Raw genomic sequence first — 21,860 nt, forward strand, 5'->3', positions numbered from 1 at the left:
GGGTGGTGTTTCTGTGTTGGACTTCAATTCCCTCCAGGTACGTTTCGAACTCATGTGATATAAATTGTGAACCATTATCTGTTTTGACCAAGAGCGGGTATCTATGAGTGATGACCACTCGTTCAAACACATCAATTACCTTCTATGTTGCTGTAGCACGAAGAAAGTCTACTTCAAAGCACCTACTGTAAAAATCGACTATGACTAAGACGTGGCTCCCATCAGGGAACGGGCCAAGTAGATCTGCAGCTAAGTGTTGCCAGGGCACTCTTGGTACTTTTGTAGAATAAACTGGCTCGGCTAGGGATCCAGGTGTTTATTTTCCATCTGTCTATCAACACTTGGCCACCATACCTTGGTGCGCAGTCTTTCTCTGAACTTTAGTATCCCTTGATGACCTTCATGGACTAATTTCCGTGGGATAATTCTTCTGGTTGAACGGAGAACTAATTTTCCCAATACTGACAGTTCCTTCCTAACACATGTGTAAGCTGGTGGACAAGAATTTATGTCACCAGATCGAATGAATGTTCTTAAGTCATAATGTTCTTCATCAAAAGCCGATTCCCTTTTGAATGTCTGTATGGGAATGGAATTTTGTGCTGCATTTTCGGCAACAAATCGAATGAATTCGTCGGCAACTGTACAGGCAGACTGGTTACGCTGTGACAACCTTGACAAAGCATCTGTAAGGTTTTGAGGTCAGGTTGTATATTTAATAGTAAACCGATGCTGTTGCGTACGCAACAGCCGTCTCTGAATCTTTGCAGACTGGTTTGACTTTGGGGATTGTATACACTCCAGAGGCTTGTGGTCTGTGGCTAACTAGAACTGGGTGCCATACAGATAAACATGAAATTGTTCGCATGCCCAAACAAATGCTAATGCTTTTTTTCTTTTTGACTGTACCTCTTCCCAACATCTGCCAAGCTGCGGCTTGCATATGAAATTACCCTCAACTCGCCATGTTGATTCTGTTTAAGCACTGTCCCTAAGCCTACTGGGATCGGCTATCATTGACATAGGTGCATTTTTGTCCAATAGGCCAGTGTCTCAGCGTTTTCTAGGCAGTCCTCCAAATCATTAAATGACTTCTGTTGCTTTAACTTCCCATTCAAATGTAACTCCCTTCCATGTTAGCTTACGGTTTGGGATTTCACCAAACCTAAAAAAACTGCGCTATTCAGACACAGTTTCTGGCTTTCTTGCTGAGGTCACAGCTTTTATCTTTTCTTCAGCAGGGCCTATCACTCTACTCGATAACATATGACCCATGAATTCCAGCTGTGGTAGTCCGTATAGACATTTGTCCTTGTTTAATGTTAAGCCCATTTCGCGGATTCTGTCCATTACTCTCTTCAGTCTACGATCATGCTCCTGTCTGTCTGTCATTACCATGTATGATTAAATCATCAGAAATATTAGCTGTTCCTTCACAGTCTGCAACACCTGCTGTAAAATATGTTGATATTTCTCTGGAGCACAAGTAACTACGAACATCAAACGTTTGAAGCGATACAACCTTTTGTGTATAGTGAAGGTTTTAATTCCCCGTAAACTTTCCTTAAGTTCGATCTGATGAAATCCACAGTTAAAATCAAGTTTATTTAATACAGTGCTCTGGTTCATCTCGTGTAATACTTCATCCACTGTAGGAATGGGATGTCTTTCTCCCACTGTGGCTTCGTTGGCTTGACGCATGTCCACACACAAACGGATATCCCCGTTAGTTTTAGGAACAATAACTACAGGGCTCCCCCATGGAAAGTGACCTTGTACTTTTTCTATAACGTCCATATCCTGTAGCCGTTTCAATTTGGCCTCTACTTTTTCTCGCAGACTGAATGGGATTCGTCGCGTCCGCTGATCCTCAGGTTTCACGGTAGTGTCATCATATATTTCCGCATTGTGCACCTGTAGCACTATTTAAAACATGTTCGACTTTAAGTGTTTGTGCTATTTTACTACCCAAGAGTGGTCTCCCTTCCCAATCAATGACAGCGAACTCAGCATCGGTCTCCTTGTCACCACAGTGGACTGTGGCTTGAAATTTGCCCAGTACATTAAATGGACCATTACAGCGACATGAGTTATTCTCATATTTCTCTATTGTACTTTTTATTTTCTTCAAGTCTTCTCACAGCTGTTTATCCACTACATTACAGGATGCATCTGAGTCAATCAGCACATTGGGTGTTTTAATACTGGTGTTTGACGCTGGTTTGACACTGGTGTTGCTGCCTCAGAGTTGGCACGTATTACACTAAAAACCTACTCGTGATCACTATCTAGCGCACTGACGGACTGATGTTTGGGTTTTGCCTTTGATTTCGGTGGTGCTCCACCAGGTTGTTTTGTTATACATTGGGACGTGTAGTGCCCTTTATGATTTCACGGGGCCTCCGTGGCTCAGTCGGTTAGTGCGCTAGCGCAGCGCAATGACCCAGAAGTCTCTCACCAATGCGGTCGCTGTGAGTTCAAGTCCAGTTCATGCTTGGCTTCCTCTCCGGCCGTACGTGGAAAGGTCTGCAGCAACCTGCGGATGGTCGTGGGTTTCCCCCGGGTTCTGCCCGGTTTCCTTACACCATAATGCTGGCCGCCGTCGTATAAGTGAAATATTCTTGAGTACGGCGTAAAACACCAATCAAATAAATAAATAAATTATGACTGCATCTCTGGCATGTGGACCTACGAGCAGGACAGCTTGTCTCACTTTCGTAGTGTCCTATTTTACCACATCGGAAACAGGCCCCTTTTACAGGTTGTTTCCCTTTGTTTGAACTTCCACTTCTACCTTTGTGTTTCATAATGTTTATTTCTGTCCTTGATCTATTTAACCTGGGCATGAAATGAGCATCACGAGTTCTCAGGGATTTTTCGTACTCACCGACCTCATCGTTTGAGTCGCCAGGGCTAACTGGGTCTATAAGTGTCTCAGAAATGTCTTGCACACCCATCCCGACTCTATGCAGTAGACGTGTCTGACAGTCATCTGTTACCCCCTTGCCTGTAAAATACAGACCAAACGCTCTTCTCAATCTTCTCTACTCTGGAGGCATGACCAGCGCAATCGAATGCAGAAATGTATGTCACCGATTATCACCGCCATCTTTCTGTCAGAATGTTCTGTTCACGTGCCATTTCATCCTCCTCGCCAAGTTGTGATGTTGTGCTCGACTTATGATTCGGATTAAACCAGATTAATTAAAGACAGTTCAATCGGTGGCTATCACTGATTGAACTGCTACATTCATATTTACTTGCCACAACAATTTTTCAGTCTCTCCACTACACAGGATGTAAATGGGTTGCATATGAAACATTCACATAGACAATAGCTGGATTCTACAACATGTAAATCCCTATATTCGGATTTTGCATTCCCGTACATCAGTTACTTCCAGGGTTATAAGTGCCTATGGTGTGTCTTTAATCAAGATCAACGTTAACCAGAAGAGTATCTTTACTGAAACTTCTTTGTGTGTATTTCTACGTGCTGACAAAGTTTCGTTCTTGTTAACCTTGGTCTTTTTACGTAAAATATAAACTTTATAATGTCATCAGCTCTGTCATGGTTTGGCAAGTTTAAAATTTGTTTTTCAGCAATAACCTGTCAGACATCCTTCATAGTACAGTGTACTAACCAAGTCACTGTTGAGAAGGCATCCTTTATAGTACAGTGTACTAACCAAGTCACTGTTGTAACTCGAGAAAGAGTTCGAATCTTTGGGGTTCTTTTTTTTGGCAACATACTATTTGTTAGAGTAAAGATATAGGTTGTCTTTCATTAAAGGTGTTATCATGAATTAGAATTGATAAGTTAAGCTATGGTATTACGTAACGTGGCAACTGTTGAGCCATCATACGTGAATCCTAGTTGAGAGCAGATGTGGCCCTCTATATCTATCATTAACATTAACATGTTATGCGTAGCGGAAGTATAAAACTGATCAGTTGTTACATATGTATTTAATTTTTTTGGTGCATAACTACCTACTAAATAATTTTTTCAGAAAGTTACATTTGTGGTGCAGTGATTTGGAACAGTCTACCATTTTTCGATTTTATGACCTATACATTTCTTCAGTGTATGTTTGGAGCTTTATAATTCATATGCTTGCCATCAACAGGGAAAAAATAGTGGAACAGAACTCAAAAAGAAGTAGCTTCTTTTATAGTCAGTTTCGCTTCTTGAGGTGCACAGTTTCTTGCGCTGAGGCCGATACCCCGCCTTGCCATACCAGGTTAGTATTTAGCCTTTATTTAGTCCATTTCTCTCCGTTGTATATTTAGGGATGTATAGTGTATCGGAGAAAGGAGTTGTCGAACTATACGACGGTATGGAATGTATTTACTCCCCATCTGAACTAAAAGAAATTTGTTTCCTGCTGCCCGCAGTATAGTGTGAAGGAGAAAGAACTGGCCAAGTTATAATACAGTATGTTATAGTAAAGTCAGTGATAGTGTATTACAGAAAGAACTCGCCACGCTCTAAAGCGTTATGAAACTCATTTATTCCCGCTAGCCTGCGTGCAGTCATCGATAATGTGTCGAAGAAACGACCAACGGCGCTATAATACGATACGAAATTTAGTTTCCCGCTCCCTATATAGAGTCATAGATCGTGTGTTGGAGAAACAACTGGCAACGGGCACGAAATTTATTTAGTTCCCTGCTATGCTCAGGGGTCAGGGGTATGGTGTGTAAAAGAATCACCAATCTATATTACACTACAAAATTTATTTAGTTCCCCGCTCCATCCAGTTGCGCCAGAGACGGTACATGGGGGCTTCTGGCCTTTGCCTTCTGACAATGTAATCATTCCCTCTAAATGTTTCACCAGGGCTTATAAAATCAATGCCTGATGGCTGGAATTATGACAAGATAATTCCAGGATTTACTAGAATACTTTCATCGAGACAGTCTTGGAGGAAGGACGCCTTTAGCGTGTCAGTCATTTCCAGCCGATGACACCCTTATTATGGCGGGTCACTGCTTAATCATCGACGTCAGCGGCGCGGGCGCACGTGCCCGCATGTGTACTACGCCTGTATCATCCGGCATGTCCGGGCAGTTCCGGGTTGCTGTAGTGACTTACGTTGCTAGATAACAGCAGGACTATTAATCAGTAATGTGCGCAGAAAGCTGCGTTATAATTTGAATGGTGAATATTATTGGATCTATTTCTCAAGGCAGTGGGCTAGTAGAGTAGAATCTCGAGTGTAACTGAACACTCTGTATAATATATCACTCACTCAACAGGAAAAGCAGGAAAACTCAACACTCAACAGGAAAGCAGGTCTCAGTGCATCACGTTTTGCTTGAAATCATGAGGATTCAAGCAAACTGTAGACTGTTGAGAAAAGGTTACCCTCGGGCATTATAGACGTCAAATGTTGACATGTTGGCACTTTATAAGCTAACTGCAATCTATTTTGAAACAATGCTGTAAAACATTTTTTTTTCTGAAGTGGTGCATTTATTAAATGGAAATATGGGATATGAAATAACCACTGTTGTTTTCTTGCCTGTGGGGTGCGTATTAGTTAGTGCATTAACTTTGATCTCACGCAATGCCATCAGACACAGAAGTGGTCCGCCCTTGGCAACATCACTGCGCGACTATTTCGCAGATGTTTAGCTTGCTACTATAAAAAGAACGGTCATTCCCCATTAAAATATACATATGTCTTAAACGACATCCATTTTAAGTGATACCAGTTTTAACCAGTAAGCCTATACCCTTCATTGTGGAATATTTTACCTTTGTGGTCCATTCAGTGCATACCTTATACAGGTTAATCAGCCGTTTTAAGGAAAGCATATATAGTGTAACAATGTCTGGCATCAATGGTGTCTAAAACAAAATTAGCATAGGAAGGCTTTCCTATTTCCTTGACCCTTAAATGCTGTCCATTTATGTTCAATTCCGTACATTCACGGAGAAATAGACTCTTATGAAGTACTGTCTAGTGATGAATAACATCATTCTAAGATCTCGTGCACATGCATGTGTGATTCACATGTCCAATTTAGACTTCAGTATGTAGCTTTAACAGTGCATTGTGTCCAAGTACAGAATTACCAATTTTGTAAGCTGTATGGTTTCTCGAAAATGAGTCGTGATATGTTGTCATTGCGGTGTCTTTACGCTCTGAGGTTCTGCGCTCTCACTCCGATAATTTCATCACACAATACGCAGTATCTTTCACACGCAAAATCTTGAGGTCAGAACAGTAGGCCTATATAGCGGTTATTTTGACCGTTGCATGTGCGGTGAATGCGTGCTGACGCCAAGTGGCAAATTTGGGAAAAAACATGTCCTAGAGCATGACTTTTTATAGAGGTGTTTGTGATGAGTGCGCATGCAGGTATATGGGTCACATCGTGCCTCGGGGGTACGATCATGGCGGATTTCCCACCGTCTAGTGCGTGTATGTATGTGCCCAAAAAGAACTTATCTCCATTGTTAGTAGAGCTGGAAATTGCTCAAACTCTCTTGGTGCTGGATTTCGTGGCCTCTGCAAACATGTTGTGTCAGTTTTTTCACCAGTGGGAGATTGAATTAGTTTTCTCTCAGGTTGTCCTCAACTTGGGAATATAGCTCGCGGTCAACTGCGATCACACGCAAAACACTTCGCTCTATACATAGCATCCATCGCGGCACCAGCAGCGGAGCTGTGTTTTAGGATGCACTTCAAAGCTTTTATCTGCTCTTTTTACATCAGTTTGTAACATCTGACAATGATATTAACAAAGCTGTGATGGAGCCGTCAAAAAGTGGCAGATAAGCCAGCCGTGCGCATGCAGTTGCAACTTTTCAACAAATATGATGAAACGGTATGTCTGACTCAACGAATTTGGAACAAAGCTGGGAAAACAAAGCTATGAATGCATTGTTACATAATTCCGTCCATCAATTAAACTGCCAGGTTATAACTTTGGTAACCTAGTTGCTGTTTACTCGTAAATCAAATATTATATTCTGCTGATATTTGGGGTTGTTTGTATAGTTTAACTTGCTGATCTGATCGTATTTATCGGATTGTTTAAACGTTCTTTAACGAATGGAAACATTTCATGTCAATTTCACGTGTTTTTTTGTTGTTTTTTTTTGCCTTTTTACACAGATAACAAAAATTCCATGATAATTTGCATTATTTTTATCAAAAAATGCACCAACCGTGTCACAAACGTGTGACAAACCATGTGTTTTTTTTCCTTTATTTACCGTTTAACGCAATTCTCAAGAATCTTTCCCGTGTGTGTTGGCGGTCAGTTTTATGAGTGGAAGATACCGGAGTGCTCGGTTTAACCGTCAACCTTTGACAAGTTACTTATTAACTTTTCTATTTATGAAATAGATATCTATACCACAGTGGTAGAGAACAAGTCGACATGAAAAAAGGATATAGACTGCACAATCAAAAAGAGTGAGCGATGGAATCCTATCTTCATTTAATTAAGCTAACGATGTCCGACATCTTCTACCGTGATTTACTAATTAACTCTTCAAAGCCAGGGGCTTTCCTTCATAAATATGCATGATCATTGTCCAATCAGATTCTACCTCAGTAACTGACACCGACAGTAGTTCAAAACATAGTCTGGTGTGGCTGTAGTGAGAAGTATGCGATGAATAAATTTATTTCACACTAAACGTAGAAGTGCTAGGTCAAAAAAAAAAAAAAAAAAAAAAAAAAAACCCTGCACATGGACGTGTTAAGGATTACGCGACGGTCATTGAGGGGCGAAATAGGCTCGATTCAATTTAGTGGCGAAACAACAACAACATCGATCGGCTGTTCGGCCTCTTTCGCTAAACCCAGTATTTCCTGATAGCACGTTGACTTCGAGCTGCCTGTTCGTTTTCAATAAAAGCACACCGTTCATAGCACTGCTTATCGCTGTTGTATATTTTTGTGTCCAGGAATAAATCGGATCCGAACGTACATGCATTTGCTTCGAAACAAGGAAATACACACTTATGAGGGTCGACCATTTACGATCATTGATTGGCTGAAAATGCCCTGGCGGAAGTACGCGGGCCGCGATGCCATTGGTTGTCGATAGAGTCAGTTTCTGAAGACGTCCATATGAACAGTAATGCAAGGATGATTGCGAAGCTTTTTGTAAGTATCAGCCTTGCTGACAGGAAGATGTGGAACCCACAAGTTACCTTTAAGTTATACTATAGGCTTGCATTGAACCGTTACCTCGTTACCAACTGGTTGAAAGACAAGAATCAACCACTTTGACAGCACCCGCTCGACATGTATCAGGTGCATGAAGCGGCATTCACGATTATATCTATTTATTTATCTGACTGGTGTTTTACGCCGTAAGAATATTTCACTTATACGACGGTGGCGGCCCACATTATGGTGGGAGGAAACCGTGCAGATCCCGGGGGAAACCCACGACCATCCACAGATTGCTGGCAGACTTTCCCAGGTACGACCGGAGAGGAAGCCAGCATGCATACACGATTATAGTTAGCGGATGAAACAAAATTCAGATTCTTACTTCATCTGGCTAACTGTTACAGTATACAGAGTACACATTATGGTTATTTCGTTCGTAGTTCATTCCATACAAAGTTGAAGGGTGAAATTTAGCATGGAAGAACCAGACATTTTAAGTCGCATGGCACGTCTCGCACTGACAGATTGTCATGCGTGCTGCTTACTTTACCAACTGATGCGGCGATTTTCTTCTTAGTACTACGCTCTTTTCAAGTGGCGAGAATACGACAATATCCAACATGACGACATATTTTGATGTTCCATTACATTCGTGATCTAGAGGAAGCAATCGTGCGGAGAGAGAACTTGGAGTTTTGCCGACTCGACTTCCGGCCTCATGCCGTTTATCCCTCATTGGGCCGCCGAGAAGCGTCAGCATGAGATCAGAACGCTAAGATTGCGCTAGTTGGAAAAACTCGTGTCAGATTAAAGGTACTCGATATTGAACCGCCGTGGAAACACACGAGACAAGATCATAAGTGACTGCAAACGATCGCGTTATACTATGCCTTAAATTTTTTATTCTCGACCTGGGGATTCTTATTCAGTTTTTCAACTATTCTTTTGACGTTTTGCCATTCGAGAATACGCGAGTTGTGGATATTACGATATGTCAAAATGTTAAGCAGTTTTAACTGTATTTGGGCTCTGCTTTTCCAAGGCACTTCGCAGGAGAATTTCGTGTGTAGCCTATGTAAGTCTTTTTTCCTTGTAACAAAGTAGATCGAAAAATCAGAAGAAAGAAAATTTCCAAATCATTGAGAGGGAGTGTCAGCCGTATCTCAAACCGCTTTTGAGAGTAGACTCAGCAGACTCCATAAACAGATAAGCAGGGATGCAATCAAATCAAAATTTGAGGATGATAATAAAATTTATTTATTTATTTATTTGATGGGTGTTTTACGCCGTACTCCATGTATATTTCCATATTATGGTGGGAGAAACACACCATAACGCGCAAGTTGCGGACCTCCCATCGTACGTTTGGAGAGAAACCCACCATGAGCTGGACTTGAACTCTCAGCGTCGCATTGGAGAATTGCCTCTGCAGTCATTATGCTGCGCTAGCACGCTAAGCACTTGGCCTATGCGGTATGTTCTTGTGGCCGTTATAAGTTGTGTCTAAGGCGTAACTCTGTGGTGGCGTTGCTCACGGTTATTTAACATCATCACCCACAAAAAGCATTTGTACATTAAAAGATAAAATATCGTCAGCATTTGTCAAACGGGTTCTTACACAACAAACAGTAAAATTTATGATTACATTAAAGTGATTTTTATTGAACTGAATATATCCTTTTCAAATGTCACATAATTTGAAAGAGCTGAAATAGCGTGTATATTTTGAAGATGTAATTAGTTCCGAGGGCTGCTAGGTCAGGCCTATGTATGATACACAATGGCACCACTCACCACGATGGTCTTAATACTAAAGCCATGTGTGTTCTGTTTGTGGCAGAAGCTGTGAATGGCTGCTCTTGCCCAGGTCTAACCAGTTAGCAGCATAGCCATTGTAGAATTCTCTTCGGGCATTAAGAGAAAAAAGTCATCCCACAAATTCGTAACTTGTTTAATTTTGCATGTGCAATCTCAGCCTACAAGTTGCAGACCAAAAATCAAATCACTGATTTATAATGATTAGTTCGAAAACTGATTTTCTTTTCCTCTGTTGACACATGTGCTTGGTTACCAGAAGCGAGTCGTAAATAAAATAATCTCAGTTGTTCAAAAAAAAACCTCTGATGAAATGTTCCGAGGTTGTAGGAGAGTGACGATCTCGTCGTGGCCAAGAAGGCTGTGCCGGCGACAACCCGTTCGCCAGTTAGCACTGTAAAGATACAAAGGAAACACAGAACTTGTTATTTATATGTGACTCACACTGTATCTGTGGTGCTTTATACGCTTACCATTAACGGATTCATCACAGTCTATTATTATTAACTGTACTGTTTAAATTATCTCCTTTTTTGACGTTTGTGGTGATAAAACATATACAGTAAAATCGGTAAACCATAGCCTTAAAGACCGCTGACAGGTGATAGCGATTGGTTTCGATCTAACAATGTCTGGCGTTTGCATTGTTTTCGTGTACATGTTATATACTTAAAACTAGAAGCTTGATAACAATGTTAATGTGTACTCAATGTTAGACCAAAACTACTTCATATATATATAATATAAATAAGCACGGAAAAGATAGGCATTAAATTGTAGGCAAACGGAAGCTTTATATGCAGCTTTTGCAACTTTGTTTTATCATTCACATTAAGAAGAAGGGGCCTCTTGCAATAGCGTGTACATTTAGTTTGCAACAATTAGACTATATCCCTGTATAGGCTGACATAATTTTTGAAGCGAACGTCATCAGATGTTCTACTTTTGTTAATTTCCGATTTACCAAATGGAATCCCGGTAAAAGAACTAATTGGCGAAATGGCAGAAGTATTATTATCAGGGGAATAGGACAAAAAAACATGGATGAGTTATTTTTTGTCCCGATAATTGCCATTGAATATGTTATAAAACAAGCTTTGTTGAAGGCTTGTGTGAGTTGTAGGAAATAAGCTTTACATCGTCGTTTTGAGCTGTCATTACCCTCAAGGTGGGTTTAACTTTACCGGAACCAGTGTTTGAAATTGAAAAGAAAATGTCATTTATTGTGCAAATATCTCTCATCTAACCCTCGTTAGACATTGTGATGGCGTGGTAGGAATCCATCGATTACTCGTTCGTAGCGAGTTGTCGCTATGGAGCGATGTGTCATTCACAGAGGTTAACCTCTGACTTGTATGGCCCCGCGCAAATCCCTCAGCAAAAGTCCGCTTTGACAGAGGCTCTACAACTTCCATTTCCCGTGAGGCCCTGTTAATTTCATTGTCACCCGGTTTATAAAATTTGGAGCTGCCTAGCAAAGGACGGATTTTACACAATACATTTATAAGATTAAATTCAACGAAATAGTTATTGATAATGTATAAGGTTAGACTGTACGGCTGTGTGTGATTGTTACTAGGGCAATCAGGAAATGGGTAAATCTTGAGTTACTTTAGTACTCAGACCGCTAGGTGGCCGACCGTGACGGCAAACATAGCAGATTCCACGGTGGTGACTTCACACATTAGAGAGTAATCACCTTCTCGATGTTTGTAAGACTCTGTGGAACATTCTACATTGTGTCAACTCTTTGCGAGTACCAAGTTTTCCATTTTCGGTGTCATTATATTGCGCAAAACATTGATAATTTGTGCACACTTTATAATTTTTTCTTATTTGGGGCATGATGTTTCTGCGGCCTACGCCATTCCCGTGGACATTGTCTTTTTTATGACAGTTGTTTGTTTTTCAATGCTATGTTTATGTACCTCAGCCTACCTATGTCATTTTCTTGAAGACTTCTCTCCTGTCTTCGGAGTTGTTGAGCCAGCTCTGGATAATTTGGGCTATTGCCGCTAACGCCGCCCGGTCGGCCAGTTTTGATGATGTTGTGTGATGTGACAATTTCTCTGTAAGGAACTGTTGAAACCCATCATCTTTGTCATCTGTGAAAATAATCATGTATAAATGAAAATAATTGACAGCTGGGAAGTACATGTCTTTCAACTACTAGCTCACCCACAGCGTGGGCTCAATCCCACTCTGTGGGACAATGAATTTTCAAGATTCCTTTATTTCCGATGTAATCGGCATTCCTTTTATTTAGTCTTACATGAAGGGCACAGTTTAACATATGTCAAAGTTTGTCCGCAGCTTACAAACTCTTGCTGGTTTGCTAGGGGCACCTGGGTTTCTTCCACCCATGACATTGGTCACCATCGAATAATGAAAGATAGTGCAGTACAGTGTTAAAAATAATCAAATAAAACAAATAAATTATATGGCGTCATCGTGAAACTACCGTTGTACCAGTATTACAGTTTGTCTTGCTTTTTTAAAAATTATTATATATTTATTCGCTTTATTGTACGGATAAAGTAAATTTCCAAGTGAGGATAGTAAAGGAAAATGTGTTCGTTGTTCAGTTTAGATTCAAGCAAAGAAAAAGGTCGTGTTTCCCGTATTAGCTGACAAATTTATTTTCAGAGCATGTCGTTTTCTAGCGAGAAACGGACTTGGTTTGTGGATAGGGCGATTATTTAGAGATTATTTTCCTTCTGAAGGTGTGAATGACGAATGCACTCTTATCAAGCGTTTATTTTAATATAAATTCTCCTGGAAGACGATCCAGTCTCCAGGTCAGACGTTTGAAGTACCTCATAAAATGGTGCCTGTAATGACTTTATTATATACAGGAATAATGAAATAGAACATAAGTGAAATACATCTGGCTGATGTGACATGCACCGTTGGTCAGCAGGACGCGTATATACATTGTCGCGTCATTATACAAGATTTTTTTTTTTTTTTGATTGGTCTTTTACGCCGTACTCAAGAATATTTCACTTATACGACGGCGGCCAGCATTATGGTGGGTGGAAACCGGGCACAGCCCAGGGGAAACCCACGACCATCCGCAGGTTGCTGGCAGACCTTCCCACGTACGGCCGAAGAGGAAGCCAGCATGAGCTCGACTTGAACTCACAGCGATCGCATTGGTGAGAGGCTCCTGGGTCATTACGCTGCGCTAGCGCGCTAACCGACTGAGCCACGGAGGCCCCCATTATACAAGACATACCGTATGAAGTTATGTTATGGAGTCGCGTTCACGTTATGCAATTTGTAAGATTTCACAGAAATATAACTACTCCTATGGAAACAGCAAAAAGTATACATGTACTTCATACGGTTTGCAGCTTTTGACCAAAAATTGCATGGTAGTAATTCCTCGATTTCGACTTGTTGTATGAATTACAAAGCTGGAAGACAAAATCATGACATTGACGTTCAAATTGTAAGTGTTAAATTTGCCCCGCAGAAGATTGACGACACTAACAGGAATTTTTCTTATTTCACATTTCAAATTTTATTCGTTCCCCATCAGTGAACTTATAAGTGTACTACGAACTCTACTAGCGAATTGTTTTCTTGATATATTATCTTTGTTAAAGAACCAAATTCGAAGGAGAATCAAGTAAGAAGTGTCAGAGTTCTTCGATCTATTGAAACATTCGTATCTTTGATTAAGCCGAGCCCTTAACGGTGGCTGACCACAAAAATCGATTCACCATTATGGACACAGGACTGACAGGCGTAAAGGTAACGTAATAGCATCTCCTGTCACTAAATTGAGAGCCATATTTGTATTGCAAACACACGTTAGAGCAGTCCGATATTTACATTTGGCTTATTTCTTTAGTAATGAAGCTTGTTCATTTAATGTTGGTGCGTTCATCTTGTCGGGCGTTAGGAGAAATACAATATTTATATTTCGGCCATAAAAGACGTAAGAAGTGCGTCTGAGCACGATTCCTGTGTCTGCTGTTGACTCAGGCGCGACTGATTCCTGGTGATATTGCAATTCAGGGTGCGAAGAAAAAAATTCGTTTCGTGTAATCTTCGATGAGGCGTTAGCAGGAACTTCTTTAGACTGTGTTCTCATTTTTTTTCACATCTACGGATCACGAACCATTAGTTAAATAACTAGTGAAATCTGTGAGTGAATTCTAGCAGGGTTTTCCATGACCGTGGCTAACGACCTCGCTACACTCCCACTGCAATTACCCCAAAACTTCCAACAAAACCCTTCGCTCACGACTGATGTTTTTGTCTTCCGGTTTACCGACGTCCGATCGTCATGTTTATTGGAATAAAGGCAAAAACTACAAAATAATGTCGTTTGTATGTTCATCCAAAAGCAGACCATAGCGTGATGAGTCGCAATAACAAAGGCATTGGTCTTCTCTCGACTCGAGCCGTTCCTTATGCAAACGTGAGGTTCGGTAGAAATGTGACAGCGGGTTCCGGTAGTGACTGTGCGCGAGACAGTTCACTTTTTAAGACATGTTGTCCAGCTTTGAGCTTTACATTCACATGTACAATGCTTCCATTTGTGAATTATGTAGGGAAACGGAATCTCGTGCGTCGGTGGATTGCTGGAATAACCATCCCCTGAAAAATTCCACAATCAAACTGACTGGGGTTCGGTTCTGTATGTATGCCATGGATTTATCTTGAGTCTCTCGTAAAAACGAACCCCTTAAAAAGTTAAGAAAGTGTGTTTTAAACCTCACTCCGCTATTTTGCTATAAAATGACGGTTTGGATATAATGAACAAGTCTTTATTGGCTAACTTAAAACCATATTTCGATGATGTTCTACATTTGTCTGTATTTGTAACTCGTTGGATACTATAATACAGTGTAAAAGTTTGCAGAACACTGTACTGAAGAAAAATAATTGAACTACAACAAGTAGATGTACAGTCGATAGTTTATCACTTGGCGGTTCCGTATACTTAGATCAATTTCCACATGCGCGTGCTCTTGTTGCACTGCCACGTGCTTACTTAATATGCACATACATGTTGTACTCGCGGACTTAGCCGTGTCTTACGGCAAGGATATTTCACCAAGTGCGTTTATATTAAACTAGCGCTGGCGCCTTTCATACACGTCAAACTCGCGGACTTAGCCGTGTCTTATGGCAAGGATATTTCACCAAACGCGTTTATATTAAACTAGCGCTGACGCCTTTTCTCGGGGTAGGCACAGTAAAAGCGTTGTTACATGTACATATCTGGGCTAGATAGGGATTTGAACTCCAAATGCCTACGTCTACCATCTGCGTCAAATGAACGATCTCTTGTGTAAGAGCTCAAGGATGCTGTTGTCACGGATAATATCATCGCAGTGTAAGCAGGCGAATAAAATTAGGATATGCATTTTAATGTCATTTTTCTTGGATCTAATTATTATCTAAGATTTAAAACGTAATTATGTATTGCGGTTTCCACGTCTTTCTTGCATGATTGAAAACTGACTCCATAAGGGTTCTACTCATTTCCCTTATTCTGTATAAACTTTCAGCTTGGAAAATCAAAATTTCCGTTAATACTGATCTTGAGCACAAAGCTTTTATAATATTTCATCATACGTACAGGTAATTTCCGCTAAATCTGAATTTATGTTGTTTCTGTAGACGTGTCTTTGAATACATGCAGTGAAATATGCAGGAAGGACAAATAAATAATGAAAAATAAAAATGGAACAGTGTTTTTCCTCAGTGCTGAGGTTGCTCAGAACAAATTTCCTTTTACAATGGCTTGAAAAACAGTAAAATTGATAGGTAAAATTCTCAACCAATTAATTTAATTGTGTACAATTTTAGCGCGAGACTTGTGTGGCAGATTAATTAATACATTTACCTATGAAAGAGAATTATCTGGATAAGAAGACCGATGTAGATGTAAGTGGATATGTAAGATTACTCGAGTGATTACTATGGTTAACTCTGTCCTGCTCCTTGCTGACCATGTCAAAGTCACCGTCTTGGAATAGCAGGTAACTTAGCTTTGTATGAGAGAAATAAGTGTAATTCGAAACTAACCACCAAAGTTAAGTAGAATACCTGAACTTCGTTAAGCCAGGTTTGTCGGAGTCTTCGATGGAATAGACTCTCATCTAACCCAGTATGTTATGCAAGCTGACATAGGCTCAACGGACGGCAATATTAAAGCGGCTATGCGTATAATCATTAAGATGCATGCACTGTTAATGGCACCCCGATTGTACCCTGCTGCTATATTGGTTTTGCTGCCTTCATCCTAGACCCTGAAGGTGCCTTATATATGTATGGAAGTACAGACTGAATGATTTCTACCATACACTCGTCAGCATGGAGCTTTCAATCGAGATCGTATATATTTTCGTTGTTTATATAATATGGATTTATGGGCGCAGTAATGACCATCTGCAATCTGAAGCTTGAATTTAGTTCTCGCTGATCAGGCTTTTATATCAGCAGGTTTAATACTCGGAATGCGCTGTGTTTGTCGACGGTTTCCTCCCACCCATAAATGTAAATATAGAAGAGAAATATTTTTATAATATAAGGGTCATGGCTTTCCAAGTCGATAATCGCAAGATCCACTTCCAAAACAACCTAGGGGCCTCCGTGCCTCAGTTGGTTAGCGCGCTAGCACAGCGTAATGACCCAGGAGTCTCCCACGAATGCAGTCGCTGTGAGTTCAAGTCCAGCTCATGCTGGCTTCCTCTCCGGCCGTACGTGGGAAGGTCTGCCAGCAACCTGCGGATGGTCGGGGTTTTCCCTCGGGCTCTGCCCAGTTTCCACCCACTATAATGCTGGCCGCGTCGTATAAGTGAAATATTGTTGAGTACGGCGTAAAATACCAATCAAATAAATAAACAAATAAACAAAACAACGTATGACACCAGTTCCCAAAGGAATATATAAGAAATAATATATACATCAAATACCTTAATATGAAAACAGAAACAGATGGTGTGTAAAACTGTTTCTCAGAGACCTTTTATGTTTCACTTGATGGAGACGAACCCGTTCAGTGCACAGAATGGTATCGGCGTGTCCATCAAAATCTGCTTGATATTTCACGCTGTGATTAGTTATTTGCTACCATCAGGTTTCTATGATAGAAACTATCACGTTATCTCAGACAGACTGTCCAGCATTGCGGTGTGTCATATGATGTGCCAGAGATTGCTTTACGTCTGTATTTATTTATTGGGTGCTTGAACATTGTTTTCCAGAGTTTGACATTTGGATTTTCAGCCTGTTGGTTAACGTCTGTTTTTATTTGACTTCCCGGATTATTGATGTTATCAGTCTTTACTCCAAGATAATAATATACTACTCTTCGGTATGAACAGCTTGCAGTGTTATCCCTAGTCATGGACACGTCACAGATAGATGGTAACATCTTCTACCGGCACAACCTCAAGTTACTTAGCCGTGGATCACGATCAGTGGATCAACGGAGTTCTGGCACAACAAACGAGTTAAGAAGTGTACTGTGACAGTTATCGCCACTGCAGTACAACAACATGCGATTGTACTTCAAGACCGATTGTTTCGATAAATTGCACACCTCATAAATGATTGGAATTTTGTGCCCCCCCCCCCCCTTCCCAACGGTATAAATAAAACCTGGTTTAGGGTAACGCCAGTTCTCTCAGTATGCAGCAAATATAATTCAACAACAGATTTCAGTGACTGGCCAACAGTAGAGAGACGAGATCCCTCGATCAGGCTTTTCATCTTAGAGTTCCAGTCACACTTGAGTGCACAAGAAAATGTTGGATCTTAAAAGTCGTGTATATTAACATGCCTGAAAGTCTGTGAACACAGAACTCTGTGGAGCCATCTGAAGCTATGCAGTGAGGTACTCTATAGGGCCTGACACCTTGCTCAGTCGGGAACATGAGCACAGACTAGCATAACACCTATGGTAATGCAAAGCCCCACAGTAATATTTCCTGTTCAGCCCTACATTGCGTCTGCAAAAATAATACCCTGTGAGCTATCTGAAATCTGACCGTGATTTCTTTCCCATACATGGACAGAGGTTTGTTAAAGATGACGAAGAAATGATGACAATCGACAAGGGAAAATGCTGACAATTTTATTTAGAAATATGTAGGGAAGATAATGACTTCAGGAAGTGTTTCGGATAACATGGCGGTTGATACTCGTATGAACGAAAGACTTGGGAAGAGACTTGTGGAAATGTTCTAGCGATTTAAGGAAATGTTGACAGTGACATGGGAAAATGTTGACAGTGACATGGGAAAATGTTGATAGTGACATGAGAATGTGGCAAAAGTGATTGGAGAAATGTGTAAAGTGGCCATATTGGACCATATTGGAATGCTGAAACTGACATGGAAAAAAATGTTACTAGTAACATGGCAACATGTTGACATGGGAAATATGCTGACTATGACTTCGGCAGATGTTAAAAGTAAAATGGGAAAATGTTGATAGTGACATGAGAAAATGTCGTTAGTGTCATGGGAAAATATTGATAGTGAGAGGGGAAATGATGATAGTGACATAGGAAAATGTTGATACTGTCACTTGAAAATGTTGCTACTGGTATGGGAAAAGGTTGACAGTGAGGTGGAAAATGTTGATATTGGTATGGACAAGGTTGATAGTGACGTGGAAAATGTTGATATTGGTATGGAAAAGGTTGATATTGACGTGGAAAATGGTGATATTGGTATGGAAAAGGTTGATAGTGACGTGGGAAATGTTGATATTGATATGGAAAATGTTAATATTGACATGGGAAAATGTTGATATTGACTTGGAGAGGAATTGTTATTTAGTGACTCGGTGGAAGACAAGTGGCATTCGGTGAAAGTTGAGTAAACGTCTACATGAGTCGTCGTGGAACAGTTTTTGTTACAAAGACTCCACGAACTGTGAGAGCAGGAGAAATGTTGGGGAGAGAAAGAGTGTTTTGCCAAACTATTGATAATAAAATGAGAATATGCCAACAACAACTTGAGGAAATTCTGATTGTAACACGAATAAATGTTGACAGTGACATGGAAGAATTGTTGACAGGGGCATATGTCGATAATGATGACAGGAAATGTTGAACAATGACCTGATAATATGTCGGCTCTCACTCTTTAAGCTCGTGTGTCACCGCCAGTTCTGTAAGCTTGTGTGTCACCGCTAGCTCTGTAAGCTCGAGTGTCACCGCTCGCTCTGTAAACTCATGTGTCACCTCGCTCTGTAAGCTTACTTCATGTTGATAGGTGGGTAAAAGATCGTGAAAACTGATGGAAACTATGAAAGTAAATATTGTGTTTGAGAATATTGTACTTGAGTACCAAGACAGACAGATCGATCTGTGTGTATGTACATAGGAAGTTAATGTAATAACAACAACTTTATGCCTTCTCAAGGTAGCAGAACAGTACCTAGACAGGAAAAAGAAATATAGTATGGAGTATCGCCACAGGATGACAGCACGACGGCAATTATTGTAAACCGTCAGTTCTGACGTGAATCAAATTCCCGATCAGCATTGTTTAAAAAGTGAAAAAAAAAAGAATTAATAATATCGTTTTCGATTATCGAATCAGAGTTAACGAAGGGATCTGAATGCTCTGCTGTAAGGTGAAGTTTTTCCTAAATATTCGTAGTATGGTGTTATGTTTTTGTCTTTGAATTTCCTCAGCGGGTTTTGCTGGGTCAGATGGTTACAGTTCATTTCCCTTGTGGGGACACGGAGCCTTTTGTCTTCTGAATTATTGATTCGATACAGAACGTTCAATTAAACGGGAACAAAGACAATGTCGTAATATAATCAAACTTTTCCCTTAGACTGTTGAGGTTACTGTATTTTACTGGAACTTACACGATTATCATCACTACTTCCTAAGGTTGCAGTAGAATCAACAGCCTCTATTTCAATTGCAGTTGCTTTCAATATTACCTCTTTTTGCCCTAATGCTCTCCTCTGGAGCGAAAGCGGTATCTTAGTACGCCAGGCTTTCAGATGGAACCACAAAGCTTTATTAAGTTTTATTTCATATTGTGCTCTCCAAGCCTCTTGTAATCCGTCGTCTGGGGTAACATTAAGGTTGTTGGCCTTGTCTGACCGAGACACACAGCCGTATCGACAAGGTGCTTTAACACCATCTCTGCTTATTCTGGCTCTCGCTAATCCAATCAACACTTTCGAATTCCCCACACTATTGTCAATAGCTTCGACACTTTTCCTTAAACCTTACGGAAATTAGGGTTGAATTGAAGGAAAATAAAGTATTTGCTTATATGTCAATTCGTAGCTGAGACAATATTTTGTGTAAACCTCTGTAAGATTGTATGAAAGTAATCCATGAGTCTGATGAAACGCAGTTTGAAGGATTTTTGATGGGCAAACTGATGACTTCAGTGTGCAAGGTAAATGCTTTACTGAGTAACGTATTAAACTCCAGTCATTTCGGTTAGGGCAGACTTCACTGTCTGGAAACTCCTAGCAGGATTTCCGTCTATAAAAGGGGCTATCGTTCCGTTTTGAGAAAACTATCCATGAATATTCATATTTATGTTCATAACAGTCGAAGAATTAACTGGCACCTATAGTAGCGAGTTAGCTCGTTGTGAATTAAACGCTTACTATATTAAACCCCCATTTTTGGTAAATGGTCTAGTTCAATTTTACGCTTTAAAGAAAAATCTTCGTTGCTTTTATCAGACATGTCTTTGAACTATCTTACTCAATTAATTAAATATTTTTCTCTTTAAATTAGAAATTTAGTTCTGAATTATTAAAACACTTGGTGCTTTTCTCAGCATTCGAGTATTTTTGTTATATACGACCATGGACAGGTTATGGATACAGGAAATCGGTTTGCCTAGAGTAAACCGGCTAATACCCGACAAACCTCTTTAATTAAGGTCATAGCGAAACGAGGTGATATTCGATTTGTATTCGATCATCATTGGCCAGGGACCCATGGGTTGGGGCAGACTGCAACGCTTCAGCCAAATGAGTAAATCGAGACGTTACAATATAAATCTTAATCATGCAGAAAAGTGATAGTTTCAACAAAGCGATATTCATATGTATTTCCAGACATCGATTTCGACCGTTTTCTTTAATTGTAGTCACACATTCTGTTGGTTTGGTTTACTGATCGCGCTCTGGTTTCCTCCATCCAGAAACCTGAATAATTATTAAGAATGTCCGTAAAGAACAAATAAATAATGAATGCACTGAGGCATTAAGGTTTTGCTTTACAGGAAACTGTCCGAAATCCAGGGGAAAACTGCTAAACCTCTCCAGAGCGCTTTAACTATGTTTCTGTCAATATATCATGTAAGAATTGATTTGAACACTTAATCAAATTCAAAAAAAAAAAAAAAGAAAGTAGAAGATAATTGTGGTGTCTTGTTCTAAGTATCCGTTCATCATAGCTTTCTTCTAGGCCTACCTGCGAAAAAAAGTTTTACTTACCTCTTTTGCCGAACCAATTCGCTCGCACAATACTGCTGGAGATCACCAAGGCAATAAGTAACAAGAACAGCATGGACTTCATGATTTTGACTTGTGTTTGTGACAGCGTAACTCTGCGCCTGGTCTTTTTTACGTCTGGGTAACTGCAAAGTATCTCACCGTCCTCTGGTCGTTACCGGTGTTGAGTTAAGCCTGCAGTGTCTCCCCTGCCATAAACTACTATATATGGAAGTCTTCATAGAAAACTGGGAGAGTCAGATCAATCAAGCGTACGCTGTCGCTGATTGGTGGAACAGGCAGCAGTGGGCGTGGTGATTCGCGTGTAACCTGGATTGCCGAAAGAACTGTCGTGTAGAAACAGTTTGATTTGGTGATTTACAACAACAAAACCTACTCAGCTTTATGGATTGTTTTAACCAACCTCCCAAAGCCCCACGCCTTTA

General features: G+C 40.3%; 1 protein-coding gene and 1 long non-coding RNA gene across 2 annotated transcripts in view; one reads left to right on the forward strand and one right to left on the reverse strand.

The window, feature by feature from the left end:
- The window catches only part of LOC135474814 (H(+)/Cl(-) exchange transporter 6-like), a 59,983-nt gene that overhangs the window by 21,203 nt on the left and 16,920 nt on the right, over positions 1 to 21,860 (forward strand).
- Positions 9,378 to 21,598, reverse strand: LOC135474815 (uncharacterized). Its single transcript, XR_010445012.1, has 3 exons — positions 21,418 to 21,598; positions 11,898 to 12,064; positions 9,378 to 10,353 (listed from the first exon to the last, which is right to left on the reverse strand). It is a non-coding gene; the product is annotated as an uncharacterized LOC135474815 (long non-coding RNA).

The sequence above is a fragment of the Liolophura sinensis genome, chromosome 9, assembly GCF_032854445.1.
Source record: "Liolophura sinensis isolate JHLJ2023 chromosome 9, CUHK_Ljap_v2, whole genome shotgun sequence".
Taxonomy (NCBI): domain Eukaryota; kingdom Metazoa; phylum Mollusca; class Polyplacophora; order Chitonida; family Chitonidae; genus Liolophura; species Liolophura sinensis.